At 44.2% G+C, this 25964-nt stretch overlaps 1 protein-coding gene across 1 annotated transcript in view; it reads right to left on the reverse strand.

Annotated features, from left to right (window-relative positions):
• The window catches only part of MCAT (malonyl-CoA-acyl carrier protein transacylase), a 53898-nt gene that overhangs the window by 788 nt on the left and 27146 nt on the right, over positions 1-25964 (reverse strand). The window lies entirely within an intron of this gene.

The following is a 25964-nucleotide window of genomic DNA, read 5'->3' on the forward strand; positions in this document are numbered from 1 at the left end:
CGCATCATTCACTCACCCGAAGGTGACATGCTTCATCATTGGGTTCCCTCATCACACTGGGACTGCAAGGTACCTAGTGTGGGTTACGACCCAATAGCCAAAGAGGATGGGAGGAGTGGAGGTGTTTTCTTTCAAGATGTGCTCTAGGGTGAGGAGCAGAGTGCAAAATAATATAGCGTATCAATAAACTATCCCATGGTGGGCGAAAATGGTCCTTTATTCTGGTGTCCCCATTGGATGGAGTTAAAAATGATGAGGGGGTGAGGGGAGTTAGGGTAATGAGACTACCCTATTTTAAATGGCCAACATGTTTCTGCCAGAAAAGACTCAATAGGGTTCGAAGGCTTTTGTCAGAACCAAAAAATGTGCGTCACTCTTCTATTGTGATTAAACCTTTTTTTTTTTTTTAAACAGCCATACATTAGATTTGGTAGTCATCAGAGTGGCCCCATCCAAGCAGTAGGGTCCACCTACAATGCCTGAGCGGGTCAAAATCCCTGCTCTGCGTCATTAGTCCCCACCCATATTACAGAGCTTCTTCGCTTCTGTATATCATTCTACGCGTGGGGCTGGAGAGGGGGCTCTCAGGTGTTATAGGTGGACCCTCCTGTTTGAATGGGGCCACTCTGATACCTATGGATGCGGCCACTCTGATACATATCAAGTCTAATGTATGGCTGGTATTTAAAAACATTTTTATCACAATAGTAGAGCGATACATATTATTTGGTCCTGAGGAATGCCTTTGAACTTTGAGTCTTTTTTGACAAAAACATGTTGACCATTTAAAGATAGGGAAGTCTCATTACTTCCAGTCCTCTCATAATTTTTAGCTCTATCCAATGAGGCACCAGAATAAGTGACAATTTTCGCCCACTATGAGATAGTTTTGACACTTTATATTATTTTGCACTCTGTCCATCACTCTATGACATTATCATTGCTCATCTTGAAACAGAACACTCCACTCCTCCCCTTTGGCTACTGGGGAGTCTTAGCCCACACTAGGTACCTTGCGGTCCCAGTAGGAGGAGGGAACCCAAAGATGAAGCATGTCCCTTAGGGTGAGTGAAGGTTCTCGTCCTAACAGCAAAATGCTCTCTTTCTTTGTCAGATCACGCCTCTAGGTTATTATGTTCTCTACACTTAGGCCACCAAAACGAACAAATTGTGTGTGAGTAACAAACTATCACACACAGTACAATTTATGTAGAAACATGAAGGATAATAAATGCAAAAATGTTATAATGCTTACTAATAGGGTAAATAACAGCTTACACATGAAAGAAAATGATCTGAGTATTTCTACTGATAAAAAAATGCAATTTCAAGGACGTAACTTAAAATTTCTTTGCCTTTAATGTAAAGCATCATGAGTAAAATATGCCAAATTTAGATTACATAATTTACATAACTGATATTTTCAGTAATGATACTAAACATTGTTAGGATTATGAAAAAGTCAAAACAATTTTAGTAAAATTAATTTTAAGAATAATTTACATGTATGAATGTAGACATTTGGTAGAAGTAGGCATCATTTAGCCATAATCATTTCTATATAATAACACACTGAGGACTATTAAGATTATTTCTTTATATGAATTGTTTGAATTATTTTATTATGCTTGATTCTAATTAGGATTTTCCTTAACTGAAAATGAAATTAATTTTAAATCAATTTCTGTGTTTTTTTATGAACTGCATTATTTCATAGCTGAATATAATGGATTTTCACATTGTCTTTGAATGTTGCTTTATCTGTTCTCCATGTGAAACATTTCGTAAAACTAAGGACATTCTTTTAGTGTTCATTATGGGGTGAATTTGTGATACCTGAATCCTGCACAGACCTCATGGTTTGAAACATTGTTAACTTTCTTCGAGCACTAACCTGTGGAGACTGAAGAGACAGTTGCTTCTCATGACTCTCTGATTGAAACGATTTTTTTTAGTAAACAATCTTAATTGAGTTTTTCGAGTTAACAGCATTCAATTGCATATGAAGGCCTATTTCCTATTCATTCCCAGCTCGATGGTCACTACTAACATACAGTGCTAAGGCCTATAAAGACTACAGCACATATCGATATGTTGCCTTACAATGACTGAGTCAAAATGGAGAACTAAACAGAAATAAAGGGAATACCCCTCCCTGATCAGTGATGCCCTTAAGCTATAACTGCATTATAAATCACAGTAACGCTACTCTAACTGAACTCCCGTGCCTCCCCTCCCCCAGCCCCCCCCCCAGTCATGTCACTTCCAATTCTACCCTTTACACTCAAACATCAGTTATGTATAGTTGTTGGTAGCCTACCAGGCCTAATAGCGAAATCGTTCAGGCACTGCCATCCTGCGCTCGCATATCATGCGAGTGCTAGGGGTGACAATGCCGCTGCAGCTAGGTGCTAACATCGCGTTGCCCAATCTCCGGTATAGCATTCTCATTGACTTAATCACGGTCAGTGTCTGGGTCTTTCAATAATCCCACCAAGCGCTCCCATGCTTTGGCCGCTTCCAATGTCTTCTCACTACCCGTTCTCTTTGCTAAATGCAGCCGCACTATCCCATCACATTCCGCCCATTTGCTGAACTCTTTCTTCTATCTGGCTACATTGGGGGCCTCTCATGCTTTCCAATGCATCGCGATTTCCCTTTTGGCCAGCAAAAGACCTATGTCTATAAATTTGCTAGTGATCTTAGTTTTAGCCAGGTGAGGAAGCCAATGCAGCACACACAGCCCCATTGCCAGCTCCAGTTCTCTGTCCGTTACATCGTTCTGCAAGGTCACTACCTCAGTCCAATAATTAACTAGCTGTGGGCACCCACAGATCATGTGAGGGAAATCCGCTCCCTCCCCGGGCATCGCGGACACTCGTCTGAGTAAGTGTCGAAGTAGGTTTCCATCTTTGCTGGGGTGAGGTAGGCTCTACGCAAGATGTAAAAGTGCACCAGTTGAAAACGAGCATTCCTGGTGCTCTTCCACGCTCTTTCCACTATGTTGGCCCAGGCCCTATTTGGTATCTCTTCCCCCACATCTGCCTCCCATTTGCGCATAAGGACATTTAGGGGTGCTAGCTTCTCCTACGTTATACACTTGTATAGGCACATGACCGCTTTATATTTCCCCGCAGCAGTCACTATATATTGACAGCCCAGAGAAGGGCCTGGTTCAGTCAGGCCCTCCTTCCAGTGTGCACTAATAGCCGCAGTAAGCGCCGCGGGAAGCAAGAAGTCCCCTCCCCTCTTAAATCAAAGCGCTCCTCCAAGTCGTGAAAAGGCAGCATGTTCCCATCTTCATAAGGATCTCATCTAGTAGTCAATCCCATCTCGCCCTAATCTACCATATCCCTCCAGGAGCCTCCATGGGGCAGCGCCTGGCACATGGAGAGCAGAATATCAGTGGCATATGGCACTGCCATGCCTGCTCGTTTTAAGTGCCGCTTCCAGCACTGCCTTGCGGTCCTAATGTCTTCCAGAAAGGGAACCGAATCGGCTAGGAAGGTCCAGTACGATTTGAGAGAGTAATCTTTGTGTCGGGCTCTCTCTCTTTCCTCCTCTGGACCACGCAGCCGTGTTACTACTCGTTGCGTAAGCCATTGCAGCTGAGCAGTTATATAATAGGTTTCAAAATCAGGAACTGCCCATCCTCCCTCTGATCTTGGACGCATTAATAAAGTCAAGGCCACCCGCCTTCTCCCAGTACCCCATAGGAAGCCTGTGATCATGGGCGTAAGCGGTTTAAAAATCTGTGCCGGGTTCCAGACCATACAGGGTCCCGAAGTAAAGTAATAGCCTGGGACAAGCCACCATTTTAAGTAAGGCCACTCGCCCTGCAACTGACAGTGGACGTGATCTCCAGAATTCAAAACTGCTCGTCCGCCTTCTCACTGCTCTATCAATATTTCCCTCCAACATATCTGTACGCGAATGGTAGATCTTAACCCCTAAATACGGGAGGCACCTGTATTCCCTCTGCACTCCTGCTATGTCCTGCGGCCTGCCCCTATCTATTTCTGTTGGGAACAGCCATGACTTAGCCCAATTTTCTCTAAGGCCGGACACCTCTGCTAATTTGTGTAGTAATGCCTTCACCCCCAGTAGTGCTTGCCCGGTGTATTCCAAGAAAATGAACAGGTCGTCTGCATACAGAGCTATGTGGTGAGCCTGTCCATTCACTTGTAGGCCTTGGTAGTATCGCCCGTCCTGGCCTTCGCCGCCAGTGGTTCCATGGCCAGCGCAAAGAGGAGTGGGGACAACGGACATCCCTACCTCATGCCCCGGCCTAGCTCGCAAGCTTCAGATATCAACCCACCCGTTCTAACCCGCGCCGTGGAGCACTTGTAGAGTAAAGCCCTCCATTCTATAAATTTGGCCTCCTGCCCAAATTTGGCCATGACATGGAACAAGTAGGGCCACTCCAAACTGTCAAACGCTTTTTCTATATCAACAGCAAATACTGCAGCTGCGTCTTTCGGATAGGAGTCTGCTTCTAGTTTCTGCAGTAAGCGCCGAATATTTAAGGCCGTATTCTGGGCGGGAATAAATCCAACAAAAACAACAAGAGAGAAAGGGCGCGAGTAACCACTCCTATGCCCCAATCAAGTATATCATAAACAACTAAGGAGTGACTCAGTGAAACGTAAATAATACGTGAAACAGAAAAATAGTGTAAGAGTGTCAGGTTCATCAAAAGGCCCCAATCCTGGTCAGGTAACTACAAGATTATGCAAAATAATAATCTCATTAACCAGGAGGTTGCAACCCAGTAAACGCAGGGTATTCACACCCAACTGGGAAGGGCAAGTAAACCTCTATGTTAAAAGGACCCTCACTCACCACTAGTTGGTGACATGCTTCATCATTGGGTCCCCGCTGGGGTGGCCGAATGCCCCACCAGCGTGCTACAACGCCTGATTTACAGCGGAGCGGGTTGGTGGTGAGTGTAACAGTGGTATAACTCAAAGAAGTGCAAAAATAAGTGTGTGCAGATTTTTAAAAATACACGGTTGATACCTAACCAAAATATTTAATGTGGGCCAACCTGTATTGAGGTTAAAAACGTGAAAGGCGGACACCACTAGGTTCTAGATAAGGAGACCTGTGTCCTTAATTAGTATACAAGGTCAACATGTTTCTGGTGTTAACATGCAGGATCGCACAGCATTCTTCAGCACCACAGAAAAAATTGCTCTCCGGTGGTATGTGCGCGCTATGGCACACCCTCCCGTGAGGCACTTAGTGTGAAAAATCCAGGCGGGCGGCTTTCCCGAAGAGTAGGTTTCGGTGAACTCTCCTCCTGCCTTTCAATGGTAGTAGGAATCTGTAATGTTGATTCTGCAATTCTTCTGGATTTGGAAACTTTGACTACATGTATGGTTTCATGCTACAGGTTGTAGGACTCTTAGCTGAAATGCTTAAACTGTAACTTCTATGCATTGATTTTGGAACATTAATACAAAACCCAAACTATCCAAATTTGACAGTCTTTTATTGTGTCCTGATGCTCTCTTTATAACAGTACTATTTAGTATTGATTCTAGATGCATAACAGAGAAAGAGTCATAGATTGTTTTCATAACAACAAGTTCTGCTGCTTCTATTCTGTGTTGCAACTGCAGAACACCTAGTGTGTGTATTTCTAGCTAGATTAAACTTCCTCAGGAGGTTGGGTCTACCCATCGCAATAATTTACTTCTATAGTATGGTCCTAAGAGGGTTGTATTTGAATCTGATCTCGAACTTGTGAGTTGGGTGCAATTAATGGTCTTCATTGGGTGGCCAACATGGATTTTGGATACCCTAACCACCACCCCTTACTATCGGTAGAGAAAGAGCCATCACCTCTGCAGTAAACTGCAGTGAAAAGAGTTGACTGACTGTAAAGGGCCCAGTACGGTTACAGTAGCAAGTAGAGAGAGAAAAATGCTTTTGCTGGATCAATAACTAAATCAGTCCTAGCCTCTATTCTTTAAGAAGTATGACTTATATCCAGTAAGCCTCTGCACTACACTAGGGCAGCATGATCAGGGTGAGGAGAGAAGGCTAGAGGTTAGAATACAGGGGATCTGCCCTGGGTTCATAGGCAAAGGTAAAGTAATTTTTCAGATTCTTATGCTTCATCTTTCCCATTTTTTCTTTCTTTCTCCATCCACATTCCCCCCTTTTTCCTTACCCCCCTCTAACTCCCATAGGAGTTAGTTATGCACTGCAAACTAAATCCCCTAAATATGTTCTTTTTTAGGGTAAACTGAGCATCAGGAAGACACTGGATTTGCACAATATATCACAGTTCAATGGAAATGTTGAAGCTGGAACCTGTTGGTTAAATGATCTGCAATTTAGCCACAGGCATCAATTTTTTCTCTCTTTTCTCGGTTCACTCTCCTCAATATAGATTCTCGTTTTCTTTTTCTTATTACCCTCATATGCTTTTCCCGATCTTCATCTTAATCTCTCCATTAACTCACACTCTGCATCCCCTTTTCTAAATATTGAAGTGTTGACTAAAGATTACTGTAGTAACACTGTCCTTATGTGCCGGTTGATGGGCCAGCCCATGCCTCAAATATAAGTAGACCAGCACGCCAGTGATGCGAGCTTTAGCACATCGTCCAACAATGCTCATAACATTTTTTACAAAAACATGCACATTTAAAAACACTAAACAATTCGCTTTTTATAAGATCACTAAATAGGCTTATAAGACATCAGTATATTGAGAAAAATGTTAAAAACTGTTGATGTTGACTTCGCATCACAAAATCTTCCTCTTACAGACTATGCCCTGATGTTGTCGTTCCGTGATGGTATTTACTATTTGTGTAGAGCAAACCCTACTGGTGAGGAATTAAATACTGAACAACGGTATTAGCCCTGTAACATGATTTGTGAAGGTTTACAAGAAAGTTGTCAGAGAAACCTTATCATGCATATACACATTTCAGGTCCTGAACAGGTTTGCTGTGCTAAACAGATTCATCATTAATCTGTACTCTGTTCTCGTAGCCACTTTCAATAAGATCAGCCTTCATTCTAAGATCATCACTTTATTATGAAAATGCAGAGATGATATAACAATTATCCTGATTAATGAGGGTTTAGACAATAACTTTAAGCCCTAAACATGTTCCACACATAAGCAAAGACACTACTGGACACTTAATGTCCTACACGTGGTTTAGCTACCTTGCAAAGGAGTCCATGATCATCTGCTGCATCGTTACGCAGAAAGAGTATTTCACTTAAGGTCCATAGTTTTATGTTCGGCATTGTTAGTATTGGCAGTACTTTACCTAGTTATTATGAATGACGATATGGGTTGCTTTACAGCCCTCATCATTTCCCAGCCACCTAAGTGCTGTCAGTGCGATATCCATCATAAAACCCTTTTGGCATCAATTTAGAGTTGGACTGTAGATGGTAGCAAACTTTTCCAGAACATGGACTGATTTAAAATAAAAAAATTAAAAAAGATTAGATATCAGATGAACTCTGGTGACCAGAGCCTAATTTGTTCTAGCGATTGCAGGTGGTGGGCACTGGCTTTTATTTTTGGGGACTGGGACTTATTTTTCATCATCATCAGACTTTGAATCGGAGCAGGAGAGAGAAAGGAAACAAGCATTGGAAATGCAATAGGTCTCGCAGCATTAGAGTTAGTGCTTTTAGAATTGTTTATGGGTTTTTTTTGTAAATCTTTAGCATTTTTGTTTCCTGTAGCCAATGCTAAAGAATTACAAATAAAAAAAGCCATAAACAATTCTAAAAGCTCTAACTCAATTGCTCCGAGACCTATTGCACTGTGTGAGGGTGAGGGGTTGAGGGTGAGTGAGGGTGAGGGTGGGTGAGGGTGAGTGAGGGTGAGGGAGGGTGAGTGAGGGGTTGAGGGTGAGTGAGGGGTTGAGGGTGAGTGAGAGTGAGGGTGAGTGAGGGTGAGTGAGAGTGAGTGAGGGTGAGTGAGGGTGGGTGAGGGTGAGTGAGGGTGGGTGAGGGTGAGTGTGAGTTAGGGTGAGGGGTTGAGGGTGGGTGAGGGTGAGGGGTTGAGGGTGAGTGAGGGTGAGTGAGGGGTTGAGGGTGAGTGAGGGTGAGTGAGGGTGAGTGAGGGTGAGGGTGAGTGAGAGTGAGTGAGAGTGAGTGAGAGTGAGTGAGAGTGAGGGTGAGTGAGGGGTTGAGGGTGAGGGGGTGAGGGGTTGAGGGTGAGTGAGTGAGGGTGAGGGGTTGAGGGTGAGGGGTTGAGGGTGAGGGGTTGAGGGTGAGGGGTTGAGGGTGAGGGGTTGAGGGTGAGTGAGGATGAGTGAGGGTGAGTGAGGGGTTGAGGGTGAGTGAGGGTGAGTGAGGGTGAGTGAGGGTGAGTGAGGGTGAGTGAGAGTGAGTGAGAGTGAGAGTGAGTGAGAGTGAGTGAGAGTGAGTGAGAGTGAGAGTGAGTGAGAGTGAGGGTGAGTGAGGGGTTGAGGGTGAGGGGGTGAGTGAGTGAGGGTGAGGGGTTGAGGGTGAGGGGTTGAGGGTGAGGGGTTGAGGGTGAGGGGTTGAGGGTGAGGGGTTGAGGGTGAGGGGTTGAGGGTGAGGGGTTGAGGGTGAGTGAGGGTGAGTGAGGGTGAGTGAGGGTGAGTGAGGGTGAGTGAGGGTGAGTGAGGGTGAGTGAGGGTGAGTGAGGGTGAGTGAGGGTGAGTGAGGGTGAGGGGTTGAGGGTGAGGGGTTGAGGGTGAGGGGTTGAGGGTGAGGGGTTGAGGGTGAGGGGTTGAGGGTGAGGGGTTGAGGGTGAGGGGTTGAGGGTGAGGGGTTGAGGGTGAGGGGTTGAGGGTGAGGGGTTGAGGGTGAGGGGGTGAGGGGTTGAGGGTGAGGGGTTGAGGGTGAGTGAGTGAGGGTGAGGGTGAGGGGTTGAGGGTGAGGGGTTGAGGGTGAGGGGTTGAGGGTGAGGGGTTGAGGGTGAGGGGTTGAGGGTGAGGGGTTGAGGGTGAGGGGTTGAGGGTGAGGGGTTGAGGGTGAGGGGTTGAGGGTGAGGGGTTGAGGGTGAGGGGTTGAGGGTGAGGGGTTGAGGGTGAGGGGTTGAGGGTGAGGGGTTGAGGGTGAGTGAGTGAGGGTGAGGGTGAGGGGTTGAGGGTGAGTGAGGGTGAGGGGTTGATAGGGGGAAAATGAAACTGAAACAGAAACAACCGGAGTGCAGTGGGCTACATAAGGGGGAGGAGCCACTAAGAAAGAGCTCCCGACTGCCCATAACCTAACTGCTAACACCCTACAAGTTGCCATCACCCAAAAAAGAACGACTCAACGTTCTCTGCCACACTCCGTGTGGTCTGCAGAATGCCCGAGATCGAGCTCAGGAAGCAATAGAATAAATGAAGGCATAACAGAACGTGGGTCACTAGACACAAAATGGCACCCGAAGAGCTGTAACTAATGCAGAGGGGGAGAGAGAGTACTCACACACGACAAGATCGGGCTGCACCCAGCGACAAGAGAGCATAGGACTGCACCAATCAAATGCGTACACACAAGCAGCTTATCTCGGAGACAGCCTAAAACGCTACAGCATTACACTGTGCACTGTACACAGAACGAACCAGCCAGAGCACCGTGATCGAGAACCAGACTCGTACCGAAGAGCAAACGCTACCGCAATAGAAGCAAAAGCAACAGAGAAACAAAGGCGTAGCAAAAAGAGAGACACTAGACACAAATTGGCGCCCTTAGAACTGAAACTAATGCGGAGGGGGAGAGAGAGAGAGTACTTACCCTCAACAATAACAGTCAGCACCCAGCGCCAGAGAGCAGAGAGCTACACCACAAAAAGGACGCGCACACAGCCCCACTCGAGGACAGCCTGTAACGCCGCAAGCTATACAGCGAACAACACAAACCAACCGGAGCTCCGGGAACGAGAACTGACTCGCGCAAAAGAGCAGAAGGCTACCATACACAAATCATGCAGGTTGGATGGAAGAGCTTGAAAGTAAAACCCTAAACAACCCTAAACAGCTAAATAAAAAACCCTAGAGAAAGCAGGGTAACCTGACCCAGGAGGGGGGAGGAGGGAGGAGAAATGCGTCTCGGCCGGAGCAGGGAGAGCGGGCTTTGGAATGAAATTCACACGGCCGGCCGGTCGTGAAACTGAAAGCATGGCCGGCCGGCCGTGAAAGCCTTTGATGCGGCAGGGGAAATGCGAGACGGCGGGGAGGGGGCGGAGCAGGTAAACAAAGACGGACGTGCACGCGCTTTTAAGCTCAATGCGCATGCGCATTGAGCTTAAAAGTCACGGGCACTGCAAGGAATCGCCACGATTCCTTGCAGTGCGGATAAAGAGTGGATAAGTGCCAATACTCTCGCTTGCTCGATGCGCATGCGCATCGACAGGCGAGACCTAAAAAGGAGGTAGAGCATGATTATAAATGAGTAACAAAGGGAGAAAGCAGGAATAAAAATCAGGATACAAGAGCAGGGGGAGACTGGGAGTGGAAGAAAGAGATTGAACAGGATCAAGACTAGATAGGTCAGGTATATGGCCACATACGTCTAAGAAGAAATTTGAGACTCTGCATTATAACATACAAATTTGTTTGGTGAGCCTGCCCTCAACTGGTAATGATCAGTCGCTCTGGTTTCCAGAAAAGACTTCTTTGTGTTTGATGCAACATTGTTCACATGTGCCACATTGGGGAAACTAGATGCACTGTGTCCACTAGGATCAATGCGGAGCTCTGAAAATCTTAAGTTAAGGAAACTGGTGCTTGGCTCAGCCTTTCACACATGACCTTCTTTGGTTCATTCAGGATACACCCAGTTACAAACCCCAGACTTCTGAAACAGAAATGGTTAACATACTAACAATCAACTCACATTTCTGAGATAGTTGGGATCCTCCATTTGTTTCTGAGATAGGTGGGATCAGCCTGGGGGACAATGGACCTGTAGTCCATTTCCTGTGCAATCCTAGTGCCCACAATTTGGTTTGATTACCAGCCCCAATAATCTCTCTCCAGCATCAGTGGTCTTACTTTTTCAGCTGGAATAGTCACAAAACTATTTCAACAGGGCATGCTCATTGGCAATCAAATTACATACATCTAAGTTTTTGCCACATTTCTGTTTAACAAGACCTGCAAGTGTTGCAGTGAGATATCCAGAACCAACTTGGTCGCTTACTGTTGCTTCAAAACGCCGAAGAAATTACCCAGGAGAGAGCGAAATACTGAACCTTCTCAAATTGTCTTCTTCCATGTAGAAATCAGTTTTCTAACTCTTCTAGAGCGAAGATGCTAGTTTTCCCTTTTCAGAGGCATCCTTTTCAAAGGAAGCATCCTAGTTTTTCTTGTCAATTTGATCAGACAACAGATCGAAAGCAGCTATCCAATAATATATACTTCTACAACTGTTTTTGGTCCTATGAAATCTCATGTCATATGGCAAAAGATTGTGCGTAATAGAAAGTACTATGAAGGGGGTGAAGCTGGTAGTTTCAGACTGCTGCGCTATTAGCCAAAAAGGGTGTTGGGATATGTCAAACCTGTGGTCACTCATCTGAGTAATATTTCATGCTACATTCACAATGCCACTGACATGTATAGGAAACACTTCAAGTGAATGACAGAAGGGAAGGAGAGGCACTACAAACCATGTGCTGCAAAACTGGAACAGTACCTGGTTTTATTTATTTGATCATGTGGTGAAACACATCTCAGGGCACTGGAAAGATGTGGAATGACCATAGATGGAGCAGAGAGAAGGCTTTAAAACGGCCTGTTCATTAAATCAAGTATTAAAGTATCTTGTAAAAGTGGTTGGGTTGTGAATCTCTCTCAGATTTGGAGTGACTTGTCTCCTAGCCGGGTAGTGTAACATAATGCAAGGGGCAGACAGGCAGGAAAGCTTTTAAGTAATTCTTCAGTAGACTGAAATAGATGTATTTCCCTCAGTTCCATTTCCCAACGTTCAAAGGTTTTCAAAATGTTTCCCGATCATGTATTTTGTTGTCCTCTGATGAAGGGCATTTAAAACTCAAAAGCCACATTGATTGTTCTTCTACAGAGACCACCTACCAGCTAGCTCTCTTAAAGCACAACCTGGGAGAAGCCTGGCAGATTTCCATCAAACTCAATCACAACAAAAGCAAAAGTGGATGGCTCTCTGGAGTCAGTTGCGGTTTCAGCACCATAGAATAACCGGATCATCTGTGCCCCCTCAGAGAGAAGTGAGGTAAGGTGTTGGGCAAAGATAACTGCCTTCCTCCTCAATGTATTTACTACTTCTGTGGTTGGTGGCACTGGGCACAGATTGCATCCACTGGTTTGATCTCATGTTCACAGGTTAAATTTAGGTGGGTTCACTAAGCCTTTCTTAGTGCGAAGATAAATAAAAATGTGTATCACTCAGTTGGTTAATGATACACATCCATTACTTGTAAAGCGAACCAAGGGCGATCACGGTCTTTAGAAACTAAACTTGGTATGTGGTGTAGGGAGATGACAACTCGCAAACTGAGCAGAAAAAACAGGAGTTGTGTGTAAAAGCCTTGTGACAACCACAAACTTCCAACCTCCACCATATGCTTGGTCTTGAAAATCATCGGCCTGTGGAAGTCTCTGAGCGGAACTCAATAGGCTGGAGTGGCAAATGGTGAAGCAGGTGTTTTAACTGTGCATTTACAATGCTCACGGACCACTGGGACAAGTAACTATGGGTCCAAATGCTTGCAATCCCTTTCAACAGTGGTCTGAGATGCTATTTAGTGGGTACTATTATATGACTAACACATTCTTATAAACACAAATTAGTTAGGACCACCACAGGCTTCACCTTTAGCAGCCAAAAGAATAAAGTATATGATATGCCAGCCTTCCGCAATTGTAAAAAGCATTTTCTTTAGAAGCTTTAGCCTGCACTGTGCCAGGTCCAAGAGCAAAATCTGCTCTAACCTTAACAGTGACAATCATTCTTTGTGTGGACGAGCAGAGTTTTAGGAATGTTTCACTGATCATCATAAGGAATAGTATACAGAAATTTCTGATAGCAAATGAAAAATTCAGTCTTTACATATCTATGTTTGGGAAGATTGGATGAGAGCGCTACACAACGCTGGCTTTGCTTTCTGGGAACAACATGTATTTCTAAAGTGCACGATCACCCAGAGGGGTATCTAGGTGCTGAATAACATGTTTATTGAAAAGAACACTTTGCTTAGATGGGATGCTGTGTTCTGAACCATATGAAGTTGTATAAGGCAGAGAGCGATGCAAAAATACAGAGAATTCCCTTAGTCCAGGCGAGAAACAATGAAGCACTATACCACAGTCTTCTGACAATCAAAATTAAGAAGATGCAAAATGGTCCAAAGAACGCAGAGACACTAAAATGAGTGAGAAGCAAGATTTTGGACAGAGCAGAGTCCCAAAAGATGCAAAGATTTCTAACGGAGTTGCAAGAAATCTGTGCCAAGCTCATGCCAGAGGGCCACCATGCAGAGGACCACACTGAAATTCCTGACATACTGAAAAACCAACACCTAAATTTCAAATTGGAGTTTGAGATGGTTGTTGCTCATCCAGTTAGCGGCTTAAGACAAACGAGAGAAACTCGAATTGAGAAAGGGCAGTGGCATCACCCAGCTCTAAAACAAGTTCGATAACAACAGCAGACAACAGTAGAGAAAAGACATAGTGACAGACGACTTAGACATGCGAGGTGTTGTGAATGTCGAATAAGGTAGGGTTCAAGGAAACTGAGTAATGGACCTCCAATCATAAAGAAATAAATGCAGAACAAAAAAAGAGGGAGTGTAAGTGCGATTCAGAAAATAAGAAAATGAAGAAAAGTGTGCCAGGGCTTTATTTACCCTGTATGACTCCGGCCTTGAGACTGTTAAACAGAAAGAAATGCGAAACTGAAGAATTAATTGACCTTACAAACAAAATATGCATTGCGCACTGGACATATCTGCTTTGTGGAATCCATAACAGCAGGAATTAAGTAAGTAACTTTATTGTACAGTTAATTAAAACTCACAATTATTTAAAATCCACAGTTTAAAACAAAGTATATATCATAAGATAAAATTCATTAACAAACTTTAAAATACATGGGTCGCCGTAATCTCGCTTTGTGTGGTGGTGAATAAAGTTCATGTTTCCAATTTAATTTGTTCATGTTCTTGTACGAGCTGGAGTCCCAGTATAGTGCTCTGGAGCCCTATCTGTCTATTAGTATGCTTCCTCATTTTGCTTATTCTCGAGTCTTTCCGTCACTGTATCAAAAACATTTGAGAGACGGCAGTTTAATTGGGTCTCCTGCGGTTTGAAGCACAGCTTGACTGCCTGTCTACAAGTACTGATGCCCTTCTGGTTCCATCTTGCTCGTAGTCAAGATCTCCTTTTATCCATTAAGCCTGGGCAAATACAAATTATGTGTCAAATCTTCAGGTCCTTCTCTACAAAGACGACAAATCTGATCTTCTTGTTTCCTTTTCCATGGCGCCAGATGTGGGAGGATTGGTAAAATGCCAAGCTGCAGCTTTAAAAATGTTTTTTATCTTCTGTTTGAATCCCCATTCCAAATAAGCTTGTGGCTTAAGTGTTTTGTAGTCGTTTAACACTATCCATCCGTGTGGCCTCTTTGCTAGAGCTTCCTTGTCTTCTGTTAACGATATTATTTTCGTTACTTTGGTTACAACCTTTTTGAAGCTCTTATGATCTGCTGGTGATTCCCAAAGATCAGTCAATTCAAGTCTCTCTAATGATTCCGACAGATACTCTCTGGCAGGTGATTGCTCTCGACGTTGCAGCTCGGTCCATAGATGGGCGTTTAAGGTCCCTTGTTCAGCATTTCGGATCTTATGCCAGCATTTTATATAGCTGCCCCTTCTTTCCACCGTCTGCTTCTGGAGGCCAAATTCGAGGCGTATTTGGGCAGGAGATACATAGCTGGGTAGCTGAAAGATGGATCTATAGGTTTTACTAATCACTTTGTCTAGAATCAGTGCATCTTTTCCATATATTGATTCGCTCCCATATGTCAGCATAGGTTGTAAACGTGCTCTTACTACTTGTAGGAGCGGGTCCAGTGTACAATCTGGCAGGACTATCTTCAGGGGCTTCATCGTAAGATAGCTCATGGTGCCTTTTCAATGCAGCATCTATAATGGAGGTTTAAACGAGCCTCTGCTATCTAGTAGTACCCCAATGTACTTGTAGCTTGTTACATGGTCCAGTATCTGCCCTTCCAAATACCAAATGTTTTTCCTAGCCTTCCTGTAGTTCACGGTCATGGTTTTTGGTTTTGTTAGGTTGATGGTTAAACCGTTGCGCTGTGAAAGTGAGCTGGTAGTATTCAGAAGGTGTTGGAGGCCAATTGGGGTCCGGCTTATTAGGACCAGGTCATCAGCATACAGGAGATTGGACAGCATGATTTCTCCGAATCGTGGGGCATGTGATTTGGTGCTGTCCAATTCCCCCGGTAAATCTGCTAGGAAAAGATTAAACAGAGTAGGAGCTAGGACGCACCCTTGTTTCAGGCCTTTAGAGGTGTTAATCCGCCTTGAGAGATGCGTCCCGTCTCCCAGCTTAATCTTGACCCAGGTGTTGGTGTGGAGTGAGATCAGCTGCTTCAGAAGAGGTGGTATCCCCCATTTTTCCAGCTTTTGCCATAATTTGGCCCGGTCCACGTGGTCAAACGCTATAAAACATAGAAACAGCGAGTTCTTTCCTGCTTTAGCCGCATCTGCCAGCAGAGTTAATGCCATGACGTTGGTGGTGGTGACCTGTCCTCTACAGAATCCTGTTTGATTTGCCGGGATTATTTGTTTCGACGCTGCCCAGGATGTCAATTCCTCCAGTAATAGACCAGCATAGTACTTTGCTTCTATGTCTATTAGGGCAATCAACCGGTAATTGCAAGGGTTGCTCCTGTCACCCTGCTTATAATTTGGGCTTCTGATCGATCCTTTTCAGGATGCCGGGCTGGTTTCTAGCTCTTGAATGCCCATGAAGACTAGTACCAGTGTGTTTCTCCAAAATATCCATGTCATGTTTAAATATTATTGGTGGTATCCCATTTGGACATGGTGCTCCTTCAGACTTGCCCTTCTGTATTTGTGTTTTTATCCGAGCCGCTGTTATGTTAATATTATTTTCTTTACTGTTTGATATTGTGCTGGTATTTCTTGCTCTATCTTTGTTTTTTTGATTGTGTTTTTTCACTTTTCTTTTGATGTATTTTCTAGTCCCTTGTTCGATCTTTCCTGTGTCGTTATCCTTCTGTTCCCTCTCCGTTTTCTGTGATTTCACTTCAGTGGAGTTATCCTCTTTGTTTTTGTCATTAAAGTGATTGTACAGATGATTTGCCCAATCTGCCTCTGATATATATGGAGCTTATTCCATGGTGACCTGGCCGTTGAAGGCTGTGAATTGTCTGCCAAACCTTGGCGCTGATTTTCAATTTCAAGTCGTGCATTATTTTTGCCCAGAGTTCATTGTTCGTCTGTCTTTTTTTCCCAGATTATCTTTTTTAACCTGGCTTTTAAATCACGTAGGTCTTCTTGCAGTGCCTCATTTCGTGGTTGTGCTCGCAGTCGTTTCAGAATTTGTTTTATTTTCCGTTTAAGTCTTTTTGTCTCTGGTGTACTTGTCTTTCCTGATATGGGCCTCTGAGATTTACCTCTAAGGGTCTTTGGTTTTGTGGCTTGTTTAATCCAGAGGGCCTTCGTATACTCCTCCCAGGCTTCTATTGGGTTCATGGCCAGCTTATCTTGATGAATTAGATCCTTCGCATTTGTGGATAGTTCTTCAATATTGTCTGGTTTGTACCTTATTCGTGCGAAGTCTGAAGTATATTCAGTCCCAGTGCTTACCCTGGATTCCATAAAACTCGCTCTGGTGATGCTTAAGACAATTTCTTGCGGCAGATGGTTGCTTTGATCATTGTCACCCAGTTTAAATGTTTAGATGATGTCAAACAAAGGGAGAGTTGCAAGTGTATAATCCAGGTAGGAGGAAATTGTTGCGGAATGATAAGTTGATGCTGGTGAGGTATCCTCTGTGAACCGACCATTCAGCACCCTTAGGTTTAGTGGCTCTAAGTCCTTTAGTAGTTGATTTGAGCACTTTGTTTGGAAGTGCTTGTGCTGGAGTTGAAATACCCCAAGCTGTGTTAAGCTCCTGTGCTAGTTCATCATCCAGTGCGGTTCCAAAGAGAAAAAGGCTGAAGTCTCCTGCCAGAATCAAGTTCTCAACTTCTCTCTCTTCTATGATTCTTGCTGTTTCCTTGACCAGCTCTCTTGCGCCTTTCAATCTGTGCTTCGGGTGTATATAGGAATTAATTATAACAAGAGGTTGGTCCTTATTTCTGATATTGATTGTTATAGCTATTGCCTGTATAGCATTTGGAGCTATGGTTTTAATCTTTATCTCCTCCATTGCTCCTATTGTGGGAATGGAGACAAAAATCATCAGTCCGCCTGAGCTATGACCAAAGGTTGAGGTCCTAGTAGCTGGGACTGTTTGTGTCATGTATCCTTCCAGGGCTATCACGCGTTCTTCCCAGGTTTCTTGTAATAATATCAGGTCAAATGACCTTAAGTGATTTAATGTTTCCCGATCGTCCAGTTAGTTACTCAAACCATTGGTGTTCCAGGTACATATTCTAAGATTAGTCGGGGTGGTGTGTGGTAAGGTCTGGGCAGGAATCCCTTGTCATTGCCCGCCCCGGTTTGTTATTGTTCGCTGTATATTGTCCAGATTGGGGATTACCGTTTTAGTATACAAGAGCCTCCCTTGAGGCCCTAGTGACTGGCTGAGAGCTCCTTTTAAAATTGATGTTGCTGTGTGAAAGTGTTCTTTTTTGCTCTCCTGTAAAAACGGTGTTGGGTAGGCTAGTCTTTTCCTAGTTCCAGTTTTATTCCCCACTGGGAGAATTTGTTAATTTCTCCTAGGATCCGATCAACCAGCTCATTAGATATCCATGTTGTCTTTGTCGTTTCTAGTTTATGTGGGTCACATGTGGGTTGGAATTCAATTTGAAGCAAGTCGGTTGAATAGATGTCTTCCAATCCCCTAATCGAGTTAACAAGTTTTATTATGTTTCCTCTAACAGCAGGAGAGTGGAGCATATCAGACTTGGGTGGACCCCCACTGAATCACTACTGGAAGTCAAGACATTTTATGCAATTCACTAACAAATGTATGCAAAAAATCTAAATTTTAATCAGAAGGTTGTATTGCTTCAAAATGTAGTTGTAATTTTAAAAGACGAAGCGATATGCTGGTCTGCAGCATATAATTTTGTCTTTTTTGCTCAAAATGCATGCACGCTTTGTCAGTGTTTACCAGTGCTTCAATTGTGGCCACCAAACGTCCGTACTAGATCCCTGCTGCTGTACTTGCGCTACTCCCACAAATGATATCAACTTAAATTTATCCCCCAGTTTCAAATTCCTGTTTTTCTTTTTTTTTATGTGTTCATACCTCCTTAATCTGCTAATATTTAATTTTCTAAACAGTTGGTACTTAAAACAGGTTAAGAATCAATGTTCTATAAAGTAAGTATCATACCAAGCAGGGCGTAACATGGGCCCCTTCAGCCATCAGCTGCCTCGTTTTGTTTTAATCGTACAACCTGTGTACGCCAGTGACAAGTGTAAAGCGCTCTGCAAAAGTGGAAAGTTGAACCGAAACTCTGTAGGAAGCCATGCTTTATTCAGTGAAGAGGTCCTCAGCTGCCAGTCAAGTTCTGTTCAGGAGTTGGTGGGCCTCCCTTAGATGTGGACTGGGCAGGTCTACGTAGGTAGGACCAGCTGCTGCAATTAGGAGGGTTCCATCTGCTCGTCCCTTGGAATCAAATTAGCAAGTAGAAGAGAAAAGCAAAAGAGACCACTCACAAGTTTGTTTGAAAAACTACTAAAACGTCCTGATCTTGCCTATCAGTTAAAATGATTAGCACCAGAAGCAGCCCACCTCTATACTCAGTCAGTGCTCTGGTTTACACAATGATGGGAAGGGGGAGGGGGTCGGGGGCAGACGAGAGAGTCATAATGAATATCTATGAAAATAACAAGTAGCAATAGGGAATAATTAGATGCAAAATAACATAACTAGTAATGGTAGATCTCTACTGATAAAGGATACAATCCAGAAACACGTGCTTTGAGATGAACAGCACTACCTGCACCAACTTTGGTGAAATACTACTATTAACATTCAAGTAAGTGTTAATTGCATTCACCATAATGCAAAGGGGCGAACTCATCTGGGATGTGAGGCAGTGTTTTCCCATCACCCTATTTGTAATGGAAGAATACAAAGGGATGCGAAAATGAATTGCAATATGTTCCTTCGGCCTGTTTTAAAGGTATGGTGGGAAGATTGCTAATAGGTTTCTGCTACAAGTGCATTCAATATCTAAGCTATCTTATAACAAATATGAAAGACATGCTATTTACAAGTAGGTCCTGCAGCAAGTGCCAGACACTCTTAGCAGTCTCGAAACGTGATCTCTTTATGACCAATAAAGGAAGCCTGATCAACTTTAGTATTATTTGTTCTGTTTTACATTATAACCTGTAGTGCTGCTTAGTGAAGACAGAAAGAACGGGTGGGGAGGTTTGTGAGCAGGTCTGCTGGGGTGCATTTGAGCCTGGTGCAAGTCGTTGGGGGATCGGTGTGGGTCACTTGTAGGCTTCGTAATAGACTCTTGATTGGAACTGTCGGGAGGCTGTCCTGGGAGGGTCTTTATGGGATTATGTGGGGCTATGTAGTGATTACTTGCAGCAAAGCGAATTTAAAACCATAGGCAACATACAGCAAGGTGCTGTGGGGAATGAAAAATGATGGTAGGAAAGAGGTCAGATGAAGGAAAGGGGATTATAATGTTAGGTCACTTTTTGTATGGGGTTTTATATGATGTTAATTAAGTCAAGTTCTTACTTTCTAGAGGAAGAAAAGAGAGGGAAGGTCCTGATATTAAGTCTTCTTCTTAAACTGTGCTTAATGCTGTCTTTTACTCTCGTCACAGTGCTGTAATATGACTGACATCTACTTATTTTAAGTATAGAGTATTATCATACAACAGTGCACCGACCTACCAGTTTGAAATAAAAGGAATCAGAGAGGTAACTTGTAAACTAACTCATGATTCCCCTAAAGAGATGGGATGGAAAACTATCTTGCAACTATAGATAAAATGGCTATGCCTATGGGCTTTTCAAGGGGGTTCTCAGGAAGGACTGAGTTTCTCTGAGGTTTTGGTGGCATTAGAGTGTTTATTTTAGATATTCATATATGTATTAGGTCTCGTCTGAGCCAGCGCATGCGCTGCTCTGGCGAGACTTTTAGTTAGTGGGCTTCAAAAATCCGATCACACGCTTTGTGTGGCCTAGAGCGTGCGGTTACGCACACAGGCGCCATCTGGCTTTCCTCTCGACAACCTTACAGCACGCAATCACTTTCACGGCCGCGCGGCCAATGCTGGATTTTTCTTCCGGTTTCTTTGTTATTCTTTTCAATCTTTGCACTACCTAACCTCAAACCACAGCAATTCAGAGTAGACCACCGAGGGGAGATTTCCTGGTTCTGGCGTCCGCCATTTAGTGTTTATTAAACACGTGTCAAGGAGACAGAAACAATTGCTTCGGACAGTATGGACAAATCATTTCCATATACGCACTTCAAGGGTTAGAGATCACGGAAACTGCACACCGTGTCTACTTAGCTGTGTAATCAGCCAAACATACCCTTTATCTTTGGGGTCAGAGCCACGCTTCCTGTCTGTCAGCAATATCAGCCATTAATCGCTGTGGGACAACTACGCATTGTTTTCTTTCCAAATTAAACAGCATACACAGGCCCTGAAGGCAGGTCTCGGAAACGCTGCTGTGGACCGAAAAGCCACAAAGCAGCTTGACTCTATGACCGGCAGCTTGGCATCCCTGGTGTTTGAATGCCACGGTGTTTTTTACTTTTTAATAAATACAAAAAATCGGAATCACAAATCCCCAAAAGATGCAGCATTTCTTGCTTGGAGAATCAAGAACAGGAAACGAAAGGTCACGCCCATCTGTTTAATCACCAAGAAATAGCCCAATGTTGTCAAAATAGTGCAAAGTAAATCAGCACTTCATAACACGTTTGGACCACAGTTTAGAAATGGCTCAGTACCAGTTAAGTGTCATAATACAAGAGCAAGGTAATTGTGTGTGGGCCACAAGTTTAACAGTGACACATTTCGAAGTTTAAAGTACACTTTTCCAACCTTTTACCCTGTTAAGAAACATAGAGGAGGGCGTGTCCCTAAAACTCCAGATCAGAAGTAGGAGCGAGTGGATGAAGATGCTCAAGGGAATGGCCAGGATTAAGGCTGGGGAGGAGAGAACCCCTAAAACGGAGGCATCAGCACACCCACATGGCTGCACTCTACATCGTATCCCCCCGGCCCTACCTTTTAACCACTCCTTTATCCAATTCTTACTTTTAACAGGGAGATGTTTTCTCGTAGGTTCTCATGGCGGGCCTCCTCTTCTTCTAATACTTCCAATACAACCTCCCTTGGTATAGGGTTGCAATACAGAGCCACACAGGCAACATAGCAAACCCCCCTAATAAAACAAGCGTTGGCATAGCCAATTGGTCCCGCCTTTGGGACCTTATAAGTGTTTAGCCATGCAATGATTCTGGTGCTGTTGGATTTATCCGCTGCCTTTGATACGGTGTCACATGAAGTGCTTCTCGGCCATCTGAGGGATGTGGGATTAGGGGGTGTAGCTCTGTCCTGGATGGAGAGTTTTCTCTCAGGCCGCTCTCAAGAAGTCAGGTTGGGCTCCCATAAATCCATCTCTAGAGAGCTCACCAGGGGAGTGCCACAGGGCTCATGCCTAAGCCCCACATTATTCAATGTGTATGTGGCCCCCCTGGCTGACTTAGTGAGATCCTTTGGGTTCACCCCGGTATCATATGCCGACGATACCAAACTTCTGTTCCCTTTTAAAATCTTCACACCTGCTCTAATAAAATCTTTTGCAGATGGAATGAGGGCAGTGTCAGAGTGGATGGCCAAAAACTGCCTACAGTGCAACGTAGGTAAAATGGAAGTACTGTTGTTCGGGGAGGCAGTGACACTGTGGTCCACCGAATGGTTGCCCCTGGAACTGGGGCCTGTTCCCAATCCCAAACAGACAGTGAAAAACCTGGGAGTGCTATTAGACCAAGCCCTTACATTTAAAGATCATGTAAACCAAGTTGCCGGCACATGTTTTAGGGCCATTGGACTGCTGAGAAGGGTGTTTCCATACCTACCTGACAGACACAGGAAGACTTTGGTCCAGGCATTAGTCACTAGCAGATTGGACTATTGCAATGGTCTTCTTTTATCAACTAATGAAGAACAGCTTAACAAACTGCAAATAGTCCAGAACACTGTGGCAAGGCTAGTCCTCAACGCTCCATCTAGGACTCCCTCCCGCCCTCTATTGGCTAAACTACACTGGCTCCCAGTGCGGCAACGCATCAAGTTTAAAATTCTATGTACCATCCACAAATGTCTGTCAGGTACGGGGCCCAAGTACTTTACAAAAGTCTTTTCATCCTATGTCCCAGGGCGGTCCCTACGCTCCAGTAACCTCCAGCTATTACAGGTACCCAGAATTTAAAAATGTAGGCAGGGTGGCCGTGCCCTAGCCCATACTGGACCTGTTCTCTGGAGCTCTCTGCCCCAGACATTAAAACAAATTACCAATCACCTAACCTTCCGGAAAACCCTTAAAACCCATCTCTTCACAAACAGTTAAAACACCTATCTAATCTAATCAGTCACTTTTGAACATGGACCAGTACAATCCGTATTCCTTTCACTAGCAAAAGCGCGGAGATACCCCTTCGGGGGTCTATTCAGGCGCTCTATAAGAACATAAAATAAAATAAAATAAAACACCTGATGTTGCACCAAGGATATTGTGCTGGATATCTAAACACTTATAAGGTCCCAAAGGCGAGACCTATTGGCTATGCTAATGCTTGTTTTAGGTAAGTACTGGGATGAGAAAGTACGCGTGTTTGGATGGTGGTGCATAGTGGCCTGTCCGCGACGCACAACTGACCAATAATTCTACTTTCAGGCAAGTACATCTCATTTACAAATACAATCTACCTCAACCCTATTGAATTCAGTGTTCCTTTTCATATAAGGGTTCCGTGCTTTCATCACATGTAGACTTCTCCTGGCTACACTGCTTTTAATATCCCCGTCCACCTGGGAGACATTCACTGGCTACCTATCAACAAAAGAATTACCTTCAAGCTCCTCACGCAAAACTACAAAGTCCTCCACTACGCCGGACCAGTATACCTCAACCACTGCATCTCCTTCTACACTCCCACCAGACTGCCCCACTTCACCCAATTGGCCCTGGCCACCATCCCACGGATTCACTAGACCATGGCTGGAGGAAGATCCTTCTCCTACCTCGCTTCATAGACCTGTAACTACCTGCCCCTGCACCTTATGCATTCACCCTCGCTGCCACAATTCAAGATGGACATCAAAACCTGGCTCTTCGATTGAACCAAACCAGATTCCCACCCCCCACTCAGCGCCTTGAGACCCTAACGGATGAGTAGTAGCACTTTATAAGAACCCTGATTGATTGAATATGAGTAGGCCCATTTTGCACACTAACGGTCTAATGGGAGCATTCCGTCTAATTTCCAACTTGCTTTCTGCTGTTCCGTGTGTTACGTCTTATCCCTGAACCCTTGCACGCATGTTTTAATAAAGCTTAGTTTATTATGTCTTCATTGCAGGATGGCACAAGCAAGCTAAGATCACGCATGGGCATGGCCTACCAAACCCAAGGTCTTTCCAAGATCAAAGAAAGGCTTACTGTGTAAGAGTGGCTAAATCTAATGGTGTAAACAATTTGTTATATCGTTTTTTATAAAAGCGCTACAAACAGAAAAGGTTACTCCTCTGCTAGACTAGAGTCCTCATCTTTGCCATGGAAGTGCAATAGTCTTGTTAGTTGCTTCTTCAATTGCCAGATGTTACCCATTATATACACATTGTAACTTCTTACACAGTAGATTAGAATACGCTGTTTAAAATGTAAACTATGGTTAGTTCGCCCTGCGCAAACAGCTTGATGGTGTCCGGAAGGACGCTAGACATGAAAAAGCAAACCATGATAGTCATCTCAAAAGAGGCAAACCGGTCTGGCTATGGAGCACGAGGGGATCCACCATTCGACTCAGAAAACAGAGGAACTTCAGAGAGGGATCCGTTGTCTCCTACAATTAGAGGAGAAATGCCTCATGTCTACCTATCCCGAGGTTGCCATGCTAAAAAAAAAGTATGAGGGCTGTTATTCTGGTTGCAGTAAAGTCTCTGGTAGAGGCATGTTTTCTGGATGTAAAACCTACCCCCTCCACCCCGTTAACAGCACAATTCTGGAATGAGTAAAGCAGTCAATAGGATGAAGGGTAACGGAGAACAAAACAAACAAAGAGAGAAAGGAAGGAGAGGATTAGAGAAATGAGAAAAATTAAATGAGATGAGCGAGAGGAGGTGTATAAAGGCTTAGCATTTGTGTGCTATACAACACAGCTAGATAAGTTGCATTTCTGAAAAAATTCAAGCAATAAAAATAAATCAATGTCCGTAAGTCTCCATTGTAACACCTCTCCCCCTCCCTCAGATAACTGTAAGACATGCCCTGCAGCCATCTTTATATGGATTTAAAACCATCCCAAAAACAAAAGAAAACCATCCCAAAAACAAAAGAAAAAACATTCAGCGTTGACCGCCGCATATGTAAGTGCTCTAGAGGTGGCGATCTTTGAATGCCTTCTTAAAACTAGAAGAAAAAAAAACATTAGTTAGTAGCTGCTCATGGGCATGCAAGGGTGGAAACATTGGAATGGCTTTAAATACATTCAAAGATGGCAGTGCCTGGATACAGTGTGAGCGGAAATTAAAGCGTGCAGGCGCTTGTAGGGGAAGGGGGGAGGAGGGGGATGTAAAAAAGCACAAATTCAGCAGCGGTTGCCAGTAAAGGGTGCCAGAGCACCATCCACCAGGTTTTTTCAAGTTATGTGGATGATAATTGCAAAGAGCAAATTCCATCCACCTAAGTTTTTTTTAATTGTATTAAATGAGGGCTTTAAGCCCGTGCTGGGTGCTGCTTACATGGCTTACTGCCTCTCGGACTTGCTGCATTGGAGTCAGGCAGCCAGGCACTTTCGAGTGGGACACATGCTCAAGGGAGCATGTGTCCTCCGCATGTTTCTTTAAAAAAAAAAAAAGCCTATGCAGGCTAAGGACTGACAGGAAGCCTATGCAGGTTAAGGGCTGACCAAGCGCCAGCCCAGGCCTGCAATGTTTGGGGGTCTTAAGAGACCTCCCATTCATGACGCCAGCAGCATCCCATTTAAAAGCAAACGCTGGTGTCTAGACCATAAGCCTGTATTCCCGGATAGCCTGTTAATCACTTTCACAGGCTGTAAGCAACACCCTTTCCCAACTCATCACCCATGTCATGAGACTGTGACCTCGATCCACATGCATGCTGTCGCATCGGAAGCTGAGAGAGCACGCTAGGCACCATCTGGCCTCTCATCCTGGACTGGAGCAGCAGCACATCCTGTTGCAGGTGGATGTGCGTGTCCCAGAGTAGGATTTGCCAGGTAAGTGGGATGGAGACATGGAGGTCTTCTATCCCGCCTAGCAGACTGTGGTTTGTTGTTACTGTTTTAGAAACACAAACACACGAACCGCAGGCTGGCACAGCAGAGCACACATCCGGAACTTGTGTATTTAAAAGGGTTCTTTTTGTGTGCTTTTATCACGCTGGCCGTTTTACTTTAATACATTAGTTTATATCACTATTTTGAGAGGCTGTTAATAAATACCTCTCAATATAGTGTTACAAACTAATGTACTAAAGTGAAACACACATGCATGTTAAAAAGCATACAAGAGAGCACTTTTAAATA

The sequence above is a fragment of the Lissotriton vulgaris genome, chromosome 1_1 (assembly GCF_964263255.1).
Source record: "Lissotriton vulgaris chromosome 1_1, aLisVul1.2, whole genome shotgun sequence".
Taxonomy (NCBI): domain Eukaryota; kingdom Metazoa; phylum Chordata; class Amphibia; order Caudata; family Salamandridae; genus Lissotriton; species Lissotriton vulgaris.